This window comes from Palaemon carinicauda, chromosome 25 (genome assembly GCF_036898095.1).
Source record: "Palaemon carinicauda isolate YSFRI2023 chromosome 25, ASM3689809v2, whole genome shotgun sequence".
In the NCBI taxonomy this organism is placed as follows: domain Eukaryota; kingdom Metazoa; phylum Arthropoda; class Malacostraca; order Decapoda; family Palaemonidae; genus Palaemon; species Palaemon carinicauda.
The window spans coordinates 94,061,139-94,074,302 of NC_090749.1; the positions used below are offsets into that span (position 1 = coordinate 94,061,139).

Here is a 13,164-nt window from a genome sequence, read left to right on the forward strand (position 1 = left end):
GTACGTCTGCAGCAATGTTGTAAGGGCCATTGATCCTTTAATGAGATATGTAGTGCATGTGAGTCTGCACAGTAGCCGCGCCCACTTTTCTGTCAAAGACTCTTTACTCTTGATCTTTGTCTCGGAACTGAAAGGAGTGGGGTTGAGGTGGTAAAGGACACAGAATTGCACAGCTAGAGATAAATGACAAATTTGGAATAATTTCCAATTTTCCCAACCACACAAACCATTTGTCTATACTATGGTTATGTTGGAAAAAAAACCAAAAACATTTTACCCGAGGTTATGGCTCGTTTTCCAGCTAAGCCAGAGTGATATACCCATAATAAAAGAGAAATGTGTATTTGTAGGAGCAAATAAATTTTGAAGCTACTTTATGTCTCAAATTTCAAAAGTAATCATATTTTTCCAAACTACCATACAAACCTGAGTCTCTTAATAGGAGTACAGAATGATTCCAATGAAGCCGGGAGAGCCGTTGAAATTTAACGAGCCGGGTTGGTTCTCGGAACAGCATCGTCTCTCTCGCTCGTACTGTACGTGCGGAGTGATCGATTGGAATCTCACGAGACTGCGACAGAAGGGTCTTATTGAACTTTGACGACTACTTCTTTGGGGTAGAAGACATGGCATCAAAAGGGTCAGCAGTGGAGGATGAGGTTGAAGGGTTCAAGAAGAAAACAAAGAGATAAAAATGGAAGAGAAACGCGTACGCTTCTTCTTGTTATCAGTCTTCAAAGTTGAGATCTTGGGAGATGGCTACAGCAATTCTTCTCAACAGCAGACGAAATCACGTCGCCGGATGTCACGTCCTCTGGCGCCTCCACAGATGGAACATCAGTGATGCCCAAGGAAGGCCAAAACTTCCATAGGGTAAGTGCTCCCAGATGTCAGTCAGTACAGCAGAATGAAGACTTCCAAAGAAATTTAAAAGAGTACAGAATTACCTTTGCTGGAAAAGGTGATTCTTCAATTTTTCATGAAGCATTCTCCCAGCACAAGCCGGGGTTCTATCTTCCCCCCCCCCCCTCTTAACGAATTCCTCTCAAGAACCTAAGCTTAGAGGAATACGAAGGAAACACTATAGGCCACGAAGGCAGGAGAAGGGACCTACAAAAGAGTTATTTTGGCATAAGCTTTGACGTTATCACGTCAAAAGCTGACGAATCTCTTAGTTTTCTTTCTATTCTTCTTATAAAACTCTACCCTCAGAACAAGTAGCCAGGAATGCTAACAGATAAGCCTGCATCAAAAAATCACAAATTTTAAAAGGATCATCCATGTATTGATGACAATCTTTTGGTAACTGTAATATGGGCGAGTAAACCCCAATACGTCACGTGGCACTCTTCTTCATATTGATGATTGTTACAGCGAGAGACCTTCGTGAGTACTAGGATTACGTCAGACGAAAGGGTCTTTGGGTCCCAATCAGAGGCCAATTCCGATCTTTTGGCGATCTCTCTTGTTTCACTTCTTGCTCCTCCCTGTCCAGGGAAGGTGTATGATCATGATGTCTTTGTAGTAACGTAGTGTCCTATCCAGGTCCAAATATATTCCATGTTCTTGTAGCAGGGGAATAAGGAGGAGCCTCCAGGGGAGAGAAACTTGGACCTGGGACTGATGAAAGAGTTGAAGGAGGATGTGGAGAGAGAGGGAGCCAGGAGACTTGCCAACTCTTTGTCATCCAGAAGAGCATATTTTTGCAACTTCTAGAAGTTCTCTAATGATGGAATTTTACTCCATACTAAGGAAGACCACAACTCCTTTGCCAACTTGTCATTAACCTTCGACAATGGATCTTCCATTCCTTGAATATTTTCTTGTGTTAGCTTCGACGTGTGTGAAATGTGCGAAGCCGAAGGCAATGTATCAAATTCCGATGAGCCAGAATGCTTGTCTTTTATTGCCGTCTTCATTTTCTTTAACCATGCTGTATTCGAACCATTGTTTGGTAGCCCAAGTCCAGCATTCAGGACACGCGAAGTCCTGAGTACTGTACTTACAGATCGTGCGAAGATCCACATGATGTTCGCTCGTGAAATTATTGCACATCCTTTCCTCAATTCCAGGACAAAGCCGAATCTATGGCCGCTCTTGGTCTACAATCATCACTTCAACAAAACCAGAGAACAACAAAAGTTAGTTATCCGATGCCAACCAAAATGGGACTGAGGAGCTAACAACATCCCAGAGGCATGCAGAGCAAAAATACCACCATTGGGCTCAAACGCCCGCTACATTAATCAAAACATGACAAATTCGGAGATAATTTGTATTTTTCCTAACTATACAAACCTTAGCTTTTAATATGGTATTACTTTCGGCGTAGCTGAAAAGACGAGCCATTAGAATTTTAACGTAGGTTTACTACCCCCATCGCTAGTTAACGGGGGATAGGGAGGGGTAGCTTGCTACCCTTCCCCCTCACACACCTGTGTGCTGAGCTCACTTTGCTTAGAGGTAGGACTTCACGGGGATAGGGCTGGCGGGCAAGTTTGATTAAATAGCTAAGGTTTGTATAGTTAGGAAAAATACAAATTATCTCCGAATTTGTCATTTGTTCCGTAACTGAAATACAAACCACGCTATTTAATATGGGGGACTCAACCCTTAGGAAGGGTGGAAAAGTCCCAGCCATACTGGCTTTTGGCTTTGCCCGGGGACTCATTATCTGAGTGTGTCAGCACTCAACAATAAAGAGTCCCTGCACCTCGCTCGCACCTTGCTATGCAAGGGCTGCGTCCTACATAAGCTGTGTGTGAAGGATTATGTGTGACTCGTCCTAGGAAGTTGACCTGAAGTTCTTTAGATGGAAAACTTTAGGCTAGGACTTTCCCAATACCACCTCGTCAGGGTAAGGGGACGTGACAGTATTAACTTAATACTAGGAACACAAGGAAACATGGTTTACCCGCAGTGGTTTGAGGTCAGCTGTGCAGAGAACCAAGGATGCTGCTTTCCCCAAGAGAAGGGAGGATGAAGAAAAGGATATGGGCCAGACATAACTTTTCTTTCATGCAGACTAAAACCAGGTAACAATGCCCTCAACCTTCTGCTACTTGTCCATTAAGGAGCCTGAGGTTTAAACCAGCTCTTGTGCAGCCACCACAGAGCCGATAGAGAAAGTATCGAGCCTCCTGTGGGTCACGTCTTGCAGGTAGTGGGCTGTGAAGGTCGTCTGATGCTTTCACACTCCTGCTTGTAGAACCTGCGTCACTGAAAAGTTCTTCTTGAAGGCCAGGGGCGTAGCTACGCCCGACATCATGCTCTCTAAGGCGACATGACGGAGGGTCTGGATTCAGGGACAAATGGATCGCCCTACGAATCCATGCCGAGATGGTATTCTTGGTGACCCTCCTCTTTGTTCTCCCAGTGCTCACAAACAAAGCTTGCACTTGGGGAAAAATGCAGCCGTTCTTTGAGATATAACCTCGGACTCCTTACTGGACACAGTAGGGGAAAGTCTGGGTCATCTGTTACAGAACGAAGACTCAAAATCTGGAAAGAGTCGAATCGAAGATCCGGCACTCCCGGATTCTGTGTCTTAGCCACAAACTTAGAGATGAATATGAACGTTACCTCCTCTCATCCCCTTGCATGGGCGATGTCATACGAGAGACCATGAAGTTTACTGACTCGCTTGGCCGAGGCCAATTCTAGTATGACCACTGCCTTCCAAGTTAGGTGGCGATCTGAAGCCTGGTGAAATGGTTCGTAGGGAGGTCTCTTAAGAGGCCTGAGAACTCGAACCATATTCCATTGAGGAGGTCTCACTTCCGACTGAGGGCAGGTAAGATCATATCTTCGTCTGAGTAGGGAAGATTCCAGCGAGAGAGAAATATCCACTCCTTTGAGCCTGAAGGCTTGACTTAAGGCTGAGCAATAGCCTTTCATTGCCGAAACTGAAAGGAGAATTCTTCCCGCAAACATACGAAGAACTCCGCTATTGCTGGAATAGTTGTATCGAGTGGAGAGATACCCCTCACGACTCCAACCACAGGAACTCGCCACTTTGCCTGGTAGACCCCTGCGGATGATCTACGCAGGTGTCCAGACATCTCGTTCGCAACTCGTTGCGACAATCCTCTCTTAGCGAGGAGATGCTGGATAGTCTCCAGGCTTGAAGTCGAAGCGAAGCTACGGCTTTGAGAAAGATGTTGGCATGTGGTTGTTTGGGTAGGTTGTGCCGTAGAGGGAGTTCTCTCGGAAGTTCCGTTAGGAATTGCGGAAGGTCCGGAAACCATTCCGCGTGATGAGCCACAAAAGGGTCATCGAGAGATTGACCGATATTCTGGTCTTGTTGAGCATCCTCCTCATCAGACAGAACGAGGGAAAAGCTTACACGTCGGTGCTGTCCCACCGTTGTTGTAAGGCATCTTGCCAGAGAGCCTTGGGATCTGGGACTGGGGGCAATACAGTGGGAGCTTGAAGGTCAGTGCTGTAGCGAACCGATCCACAGTCGGGTAACCCCACAAAGTCAGGACTTTGTTGGCTACTGGATGATCCGAAGACCACCCGGTACTCATTATCTGAGAAGCTCTGCTTCGACCGTCGGCGAGCACATTCCCTTTGTCTGGGATGAAGCGAGCCGATAGAGGAATCGAGTGGACTTCGATCTATCTCAGTATCTCTACTGAGAGATGGGATAGCTGCTTGAAAAGGTACCTCCTTGCTTGTTGATGTAAGCCACTACTGTGGTGAAGTAGCTCATCACACCCCCAGAGTGATCCGCCAGGTCCTTGTTGGAACTGTTGAAGGGCCAGGAAGACGGCCTTCATCTCTAGCAGATTTATATGGAGGCCCTTTTCCGATTCTGACCACAGGTGCGAGGTCCTGTGGTACAGAACGTGGACCCCCCCCCCCCTTCCTTTGAGGTGTCCGAAAACTGCATCCAAACCGGAGGAAGGAACGAGAAGATCCATTTTCCTTCGTAGGTTCTCGCTTGCCACCCACCACTGGCGATTCGTCCGTTCCGCAGGATCCATAGGTGTCCGGGGAATCGCAGCCTTGATTCCACTAGGACCTGAGTCGGCCCTGGAGAGACCTCATCCTGAGGCGACCGTAGAGAACTAGACGAGCCAAGGGTGAAAGGTGACCGAGGAGACGCAACCACGATTGGGTTGGAAACTCTTCTCGTCTGAGGAAAGGGCTTGCGACTCGTCTCACCTTTGCTATCCTGTCGTCTGATGGAAAGGCGTTATGGAGATTGTTGTCTATAATCATGCCTAGGTGAACCAGTCATTGATTGGGCAGCAGAGCGGACTTCTCGAGACTTACCATGATCCTTAGATCCTGGCAAAGTCGTAGAAGTTTGTTTCGGTGTCAAAGAGGGAATGACTCCGAGTCTGCTAGGATCAGGCAGTCATCCAGATAATGGAGGAGACGGAAGCCGATCCTGAGTACCCATGATGAAATTAGGGTGAACAGTCCGGTGAAACCCTGTAGTGCTGTGGAGAGACCGAAACACGGCACCTTGAACTGGTACTCTTTGTAGTCTATGCTGAATCCTAAGTACTTCCTTGAAGACGGATGGACTGGAATCTGGAAGTACACGGCCTTCAGGTCCAGAATATACAAGAAGTCTTGCAGTTTATTGCCAGACTGACTGTGTCTGTGGTCTCCAAGCTGACCGGACTATGCTTTAATCTGGACCTCTGCCCACAGAGTTTGCCGCCTTGCTGATCCCATGACAAGGGTATTAAATGGCACCGGATTCGTCCTCAGGGGAGGTAGATGTGTTGTGAACAGGACGCGATATCCCTGACTGATTACGGAAATTGTCCAGTAAACGGCCCTGAGTTGCCGCAACCTGTCTGCGCAACCTTGTAAGTATCCCGCCACTGGCGGACATGCATGGGAACTGGCAATCCTAGCGTTTGCGGCCTCGGCTGCTCCTTCTAGGATTCTTCCCTCCCCTGGGGGACTAATTGCCTTTCTTATCCTTGACCGGAAAGGGCTTAGGCCCCACTGTCTTGGCTGCCGTTGTTTTGGTGGGACGTGGTTGCTGAGGTGCTGGAGGTTTATAGGGCTTGAATGTCAAAGCCCCATATAGGAGGGAGTCTTGGTGACTTCCTACACCTCTCAGCCGCCTGCTTCACGTCCTTAGGCTCAAACAAGTTCGTTCTCATAACGAAAGAATGTCTGAGCCTGTAGATTTTGGTGCTAGGGGACTCCCGTTACTGTCTTGGAGTCCTTTGACTCCCTCCAGGGAGGGATGTAGGACTCCAACCACGACGGAGGCAGGCTCTTCTCCACCCCTATTCGAGAAGACTTTACCGCGCGAGGTGGGGTTTCCCTTAATGGTGTGATTGGGGAACGTCTCACCTCCCGTGACTCTTCTGAGGGCGGGAAAACTTCGTTCGAAGGTGAGGGAGAAAAGTCTGAGGGGGGAGAGTGCCTGCCTCGAAGACTTACGAGGAGACAGCTACGACCTTGTAGACGTTACCTCGTCCGAAACTCCTCTTTTCCTCAACGGGGGAGTGGATGTAGCCAAGGATTGTGGCTCAACTCAGAGAGAACGGCTTAAAAGCCTGTGCTACCGCTCTGATTAGAGTCCCAAACCAGGCTGCCGTCTGACGACTGAGCTGTCAGACACTCCCTCTGGAAGGGAAATCGACTGTAAAAAGATAAGGAAGGCATGTCCCTGGGCCTTTCTGGAACCTTACCCCCCACCAGCAAGCGTGCTGTTCTGTGCTTGGGGGAGGGGAATGTGGAAATGGCACCCTTACCGCGCGATGTCCGGCAGCCTCGCGTAGGGGAGGGTATTGGTGATTGCGTTAGGGAGCGCGCTGGGGAATACCAGGGGGTCGCGCACGAGAGACTGTCTAAGCGCTGATGCGCGCGCGCGGGAATACCCTGGGCTCGCGCGCGAGAGACTGGTGAAAACGCTCGCATGCTCGCGCGCGAGACTTCATAGAGTGCGCAGGAATCATATTGATGTGCAGGATCAGAATGAAGAGGCCGTGTGGACCAGAATGTTGGAGCGTGCTGCAGCGTGTAGGAGTTTGTTGGTGCGCGCGAGCGAGCAAGACTATTGGTGCGCGTGCGGGAGACCATCGGTACCTGCGCGCGAAAAAGATCGTCGGCGCTTGCGCGCATAAGAAGATCGTCGGCACTTGCGCGTGTAAGAAGATCGTCGGCGCTTGCGCGCGTAAGAAGATCGTTGGCGCTTGAAGATCGTCGGCGCTTGCGCGCTTAAGAAGATCGTCGGCGCTTGCGCGCTTAAGAAGATCGTCGGTGCTAGAAGATCGTTGGCGCTCGTGCGCGTTAGAAGATTGGCAAGCGCGCGCGGGAAACCATCAGTGCCTGCACGCGGACGGTCGTCGGCACTTAAGCGCGTAGGAAGATCGTCAGCCAAGAAGATCGTCTGGGCTGGCACGCGTAAGAAGGTCGTCGGCGCTCGAAGATCGTCGACGCTTGCGCGCGAAAGAAGATCGTCAGTGCTTGCGTGCAAAAGAAGGTCATCGGCGCTTGAAGATCGCCAGCGCTTGCGCGCGTAAGAAGATCGTTGGAGCTCGCGCGCGTTAGAAGATTGGCGAGCGCGTGCGGGAAACCATCGGTGCCCGCACACGGATGATCGTCGGCACTTACGCGCGTAGGAAGATCGTCAGCGCTTGCGCGCTCAAAGATCGTCGGCGCTGGCACGCGTAAGAAGGTCGTCGGCGCTCAAAGATCGTCGGCGCTTGCGCGTGAAAGAAGATTGTCAGCGCTTGCGCGCGAAAGAAGATCGTCAGTGCTTGCGTGCGAAAGAAGATCGTCGGCACTTGAAGATAGTCAGCGCTGGCACGCGTAAGAAGGTCGTCGGTGCTTGCGCGTGAAAGATCATCAGCGCTTGCGCGCGAAAAAAGATCGTCGGCGCTTGCGCGCGTACGAAGATCGTTGGCATAAGAAGATCATCGGCGAGCACGCACGCGCGCGCGTTTACTGCGCTAGGATGCAGGGTCAGCTGACAGGACGATCAGGAACTGGAATGTGTCCTTAAAAAGTGGCGGTCATCCCCCAATGAGGACCGTAGGCAGGACTGCTTCAGAGTCCAGAGCCGAAGTCCTTCGTTGCAGTGCAAGGAAGCGCTGGAAGATCGGTAGGTCAGCTGGCTCAACACTGGAAGATCTGCTTGATACTCCGAGGAAGGGTCTCTATGGGAGACCTTTTCCGCGAACGGGAGAGGTGCCCTTCGTAGAAGAGACTAGGAGACACTCGCAGGCTGAATCACTGGTAAGCGCCTGTGTGCTATCACAGGAAACTCCAACGATGTGCGCTGATGTGCAGGTGAACGTTGGCGCGCAGTCCCTAGAACAGGATGTCTCTGGATGGCAGTCTCAGGAACAGCAGGAACAGCAGGCAACCGAGCGTGCCAGAGAACGTTGACGCGCAGGGGATACCTGGCGCTTAAGGGACTTACTCACAATGTGAGGAAGCCCCTTTTGTCCGGAAGGGACCGGTGCCCGTTGGATAACGGGGTGCGAGGGCGCCCATAGCGTCAGCAGCCAGGAACGGAGACGGCAGGACAGCAGGTCTAGGAGATGGCTGGTCTAATCAGGAACAATCCTACGAAGAGAGGTCTCTATGAGTGGCCTCTCTCGCGAACGAGAGAGGTGAACACTTCGTAGAAGAGACTTGAAGACACTGGTGATGGCGCCCCTTAGGGCCGTTGGATCAGCAAGCTGACCTATAAGGAGCAATCCTTCAAAGAGGAGTCCTTAAGAGAGGCCTCCCTCGTGAACGAGAGAGATCACCAGACTGATCCTGCAGCTGCTCAGCCCATTGAGCATAGCTGCAGGTGCGACCGCTCAGCCCCAAGAGCATAGCCACCTGAAGTTTTCATGCGCCCAGCCTTGCAACCGCTCAGCTCCTTGAGCATGGTTACAAGTGCGGTCGCTCAGCACCAAGAGCATAACTGCCAGAGGACCAGGAAAACCCATCCAGGAATAATTAAGGTATGAGAAGTTCCCCCTCTGCAGGGGGAAGCTCTCACACCAGGGAAGGGAACCTCCCTCGGAAGGGAAGTTACCTACCCCTGGAGGCAAACCTCCTTAGCGTTCTAAGATGAACTAAAGAGCTGACAGTTGTCATGGGAGGACTTCTAAGAGAAGGGATAACGCCCATGACGATGTCCTAGAGAGACGGCAGCGACAGCAGACTCCCCGGGCACAAACAGGACAGCTCTGTTTCGTTGGCACACTTTAATCAAACGAAGAAAAACTGCATAGTTAACTGGGAAAATAAAGTTAAATAATTATTTAACAGAAATTCCCCCGGGAGGAACTCCGAAGACTCGAAGAGTAACCCCGAGCGAAAAGCAAAACATAAGAATTAAAAATTAAGTATGCGCTCTCCTCCCCCACTGACATTCACGGGAGAAGGGGGAGGGCAGAGAACTGTAACAAAAACAGAATTATAACAGAATTATAATTATGTAATTCATCTAAGAATGATCACAGATAGTAAGAACCACTGACCCCCGAAGGGAAGTGTTCTCCAAGAGAAGCTGAAAAGTTGAAAATACAATTAGATTTCATTAAAAATAATTGAGACAAATAAACGGAATAGCAACCCAACCCGCAACGGGAAAGAAGCTTCCGTAATAGTACGTAGTAATAGTAAGAGGTGAACGACCTGGAGTAGAGAGAGAGACTGTAGTCAATCTAAACTCCCACATTCCCTTCGCTGAGAAACCAAGTTCCCCGTAGGAAAGGAGGAACAGCGAAGATAATAGATGAATGAAGAAAGTCCAGCGATGACGATTCCCCATGGCGGCCGAGTTAACGGAAAGCCGAAGGAACTACCGAAGGACCAAGAGGGAGAGGCCGCACCCCATGATGTGAAACCGCGGTGGCCTAGCACTACGCCGGTGACGTTGTCGTACACTACACACACAGCACAAATACTGAAAAGAAAACTTACTACATTTCTATACACAAATATATACATAAACATAAAGAATGTTTATATATATATATATATATATATATATATTACAAGTATAAGAAAAAGTAAGTAAAAAGACAAAAAGCATTAATGGCTGTCAAAGAGGCGAGGGTGAGAGCGGACACGTCCGATCACCACCTGAGCCAAAGTAAAAGTGGGCTCAGCTCCCTACCCCCCCCCCCCCCCGCGAACTAGCGATGGGGGTAGTAAACCCTCATTAAAATTCTAATAGCTCGTCTTTTCAGCTACGCCGAAAGTAATAACCCCTATTAAATAGCGTGGTTTGTAAGTCAGTTACGGAAAAAATCAGAGATCAACAAAAGTTAGTTATCTGATGTCAACCAAAATAGGACTGAAGAACTAACAACATCCCGGAGGCATGCCGAGCCAAAACACCACCATTGGGCTCAAACGCCCGCTGCATTAAGTAAAACAATTGTTTTTACATTCTGACGCAGCGAAAGCTGGACTTTCTCGTTGTTAAAGTAGAGGGGTTTGTATAGTTAAGAAAAATTGCAAATTTGGAAGTAATTTGTATTTACCTAACGATACAAACCTTGAATTCTTTATAGGGAATATACTTCAGGCAAAGCTGGGAACTACCCATAAGACTTTTAGAGAGGTATATCTACCCCACTGCTAGTTAGTGGAAGGGGGGGGGGGATTTGAGTAGTATGGGTTACCCTGCTCACACTACAATGAATAAGGGTTTGTGTGAAAAAAATCTAATTGTTTGTATGTTAGGATAAATACCTATTGCTTTTAAAATTGTCAATTTTATTTATTTGCTACAGTAGTTTAGTTAAGTCTCAAGCGCCCCTTAAAAATGACTTAATCTGTTATAGTTTCTCTTAACAGGTAACAGCGATAATACCCTACACGCAGTAGGGAGTCAAGTAGAGGAATTTGAAAGCTCCAGGTGATTTATAAGGAGGGAGGGATTCTTAGGATATTAGTGCAGTGGACACTTGGGTGAAAAAAACAATACATTTGTGTCTCCATTATCAGAAGGTAGTTGGAGATTTATGTCCAGACCCTGTTGACCCACTGCATAGGTTGTTAACCCTAATGTTGTCGGGTTCTGCATTAAGCTTGTAGTTTTCTTATGCCACCGGCTTGGAACTCTGTCTTTATAATAATTGCCAAGGTTGGCTGCTGATAACTTTTGTGTCTGGATATTTATTGCAGCAGTGGTGTTGCTTGGCGAGATCATTGGACAACAGCACCGTACACACTGTGGCGTTCATTAAGGTACTATAATATGTAGATTTCTGTAGCATGGCTTTAGGAAGTTACTATACTGTATGTGATATTTAGCCATCCCTTTTGAGTGTAGCACTGAGGATAACAAGCATTTTCTTAATATATTACATAATGTTTTTGTCTTTCTGATGTAAAAGTGATAATATAGAGACAGGTCAGATGCGTAACCTTGTCTAATAATCCCTAGATCCTAACTAAAGAAATAATTCAAAATACATTTGAATTTAGCCCAAATATATACACTGTTAGGTTGGTCTTTAATTATACCTATATATATATATATATATATATACAGTATATATATATATAATATATATATATATATATATATAATATATATATATATATATATATATATATATATATAGTATATATATATAGAGTATATATATATATATATATATATATATATATATATATATATATATATATATATATATATATATATATATATATATATATATATATATATATATATATATATATATATATTAAATATTTACAGAATTGATTCCTAAGAGGTTCTGTATGGAGATATTTATGTCTCTCCTTCAAGTTTTGTATATCTGCATTTTAATATCATTGTATCTTTTTTTTTCTTCTTTAATTTTGTAATAATCTTTTTAGTTAATCCTCTTTCAATACGCTTCCTTAAGTGAGATGTCCCCCGTCCAGCCTGAAGTTTTCTTTTTCCCTTCCCTTATAATATTAATTTTTTCCTCTCCTAATGTTCAATTACCTTTAAATAAAAATATATCTTACCTAGAGAGTATACTGCTCCTCTTATTTAGGATTCCATGCATAGCACTGCGGAGAGAGACATGGAACCTAAGAAAAGATAATAGGGAAATTTGAGGTTCTAGCTGGGTCCCCTTGCCCAGTATAAAATCAGGTGCTTAGTTCATTCTTGATTGCTTACTTTTGCCCAGATTTCTGGGCATTCCACCATTTTTCTTTTTTGTGTGGTGAACATTGGAGTGTGGCCTGCATTCGGATACTAGGCAGCCTGTGTGCTACATCTGACCACAGTCCACCAACCATTACAAAATTTTGGTGCCCAGACACGGGATACATCGACCAAGGGTCAAAAAGCTAAAAGGAGCCTTAGTCGGGATGTGGGAGGCCTCGTCTCGATTGTCAGAGACCTGGCAACTCAGGTGAAGTCACTGACACTTCAGGTGGCGGCGTTAAAGAGTGTTGAGCCGTCACCAACATACCACGTTGCCAATGGGGTCACAACCAGTGACCACCAGTGCTCCTTCAGCGTCCCCGGTTTGGCCGAACATCAATGGTCTGCCCATTCCTGTAACTGGAGCAGGGCCAGTAATTGGAGGTCTCTAGCCCCCTCCAGGGTTCTTACCGTTACTCCCACCTGTACCTGGGTTCTGGGAGTCTCCTGCTTGGAGTGGACCTCTTGCCTTCTCGCCTGTTCCAGCAACTAACCCTTTTAGTCCGCCTAAGACTAGAGGAGCAGTTCTTGGGTGACCAAGTGATGTCCAGCAGACCAGAAAAGGCTCCAGTAGCCACGGCTGAGTTAGTTCATGCCAAAAGAGGGGCCATCCCAAAGCGCAGACGCCAGGCCAAGGACACCACCAGATCAGCCATACCTGATACATTGACCTTGTCCCAGGAGTCAACCAGCAAAGATTCTGGTAGTGTGACTTCTGGGGACAGCTCCAGCTCCTGTTCCAGTGTCAGTTCAGCCGACACTGTCTTCACTGAACATGTCTGTCCCCTCCAGTCAGATCGCCGTCTGTCTGACCTGCTCAAGACCCTCGACTCCAGGAAGAGCCCCAAGCCTGGGACCTTCCAGCTAAAAACTGCCTAGAGTTTCGCCTGATTCTTGAGGGATTTTGAGGCCTACTGCGCCAGTTGGTATACCACAGGAAGCTCTGGCTGGTGGACCGCTGAGCTAGGAAGGTTCCTGAAAGGGGAAATCAAGGAGGCTTTCTCAACAATAGGGAGACCCGA

At 47.5% G+C, this 13,164-nt stretch overlaps 1 protein-coding gene and 1 pseudogene across 7 annotated transcripts in view; one reads left to right on the forward strand and one right to left on the reverse strand.

Annotated features, from left to right (window-relative positions):
* LOC137618716 (zinc finger protein OZF-like) overlaps window positions 1-13,164 on the reverse strand; it is a 912,062-nt gene that overhangs the window by 485,952 nt on the left and 412,946 nt on the right. Inside the window, exon 3 of one of the 7 annotated variants that reach the window (XM_068348876.1) lies at window positions 1-127. This exon is cut by the window's left edge and continues 4 nt beyond it. The exons of the other annotated variants lie outside the window; for them this stretch is intronic. The gene's annotated coding sequence lies outside the window, so the exon portion shown is untranslated. The remainder of the gene's footprint in view (window positions 128-13,164) is intronic. 7 annotated transcript variants of the gene reach the window in all.
* The window catches only part of LOC137618715 (zinc finger protein 83 pseudogene), a 637,840-nt pseudogene that overhangs the window by 455,171 nt on the left and 169,505 nt on the right, over window positions 1-13,164 (forward strand).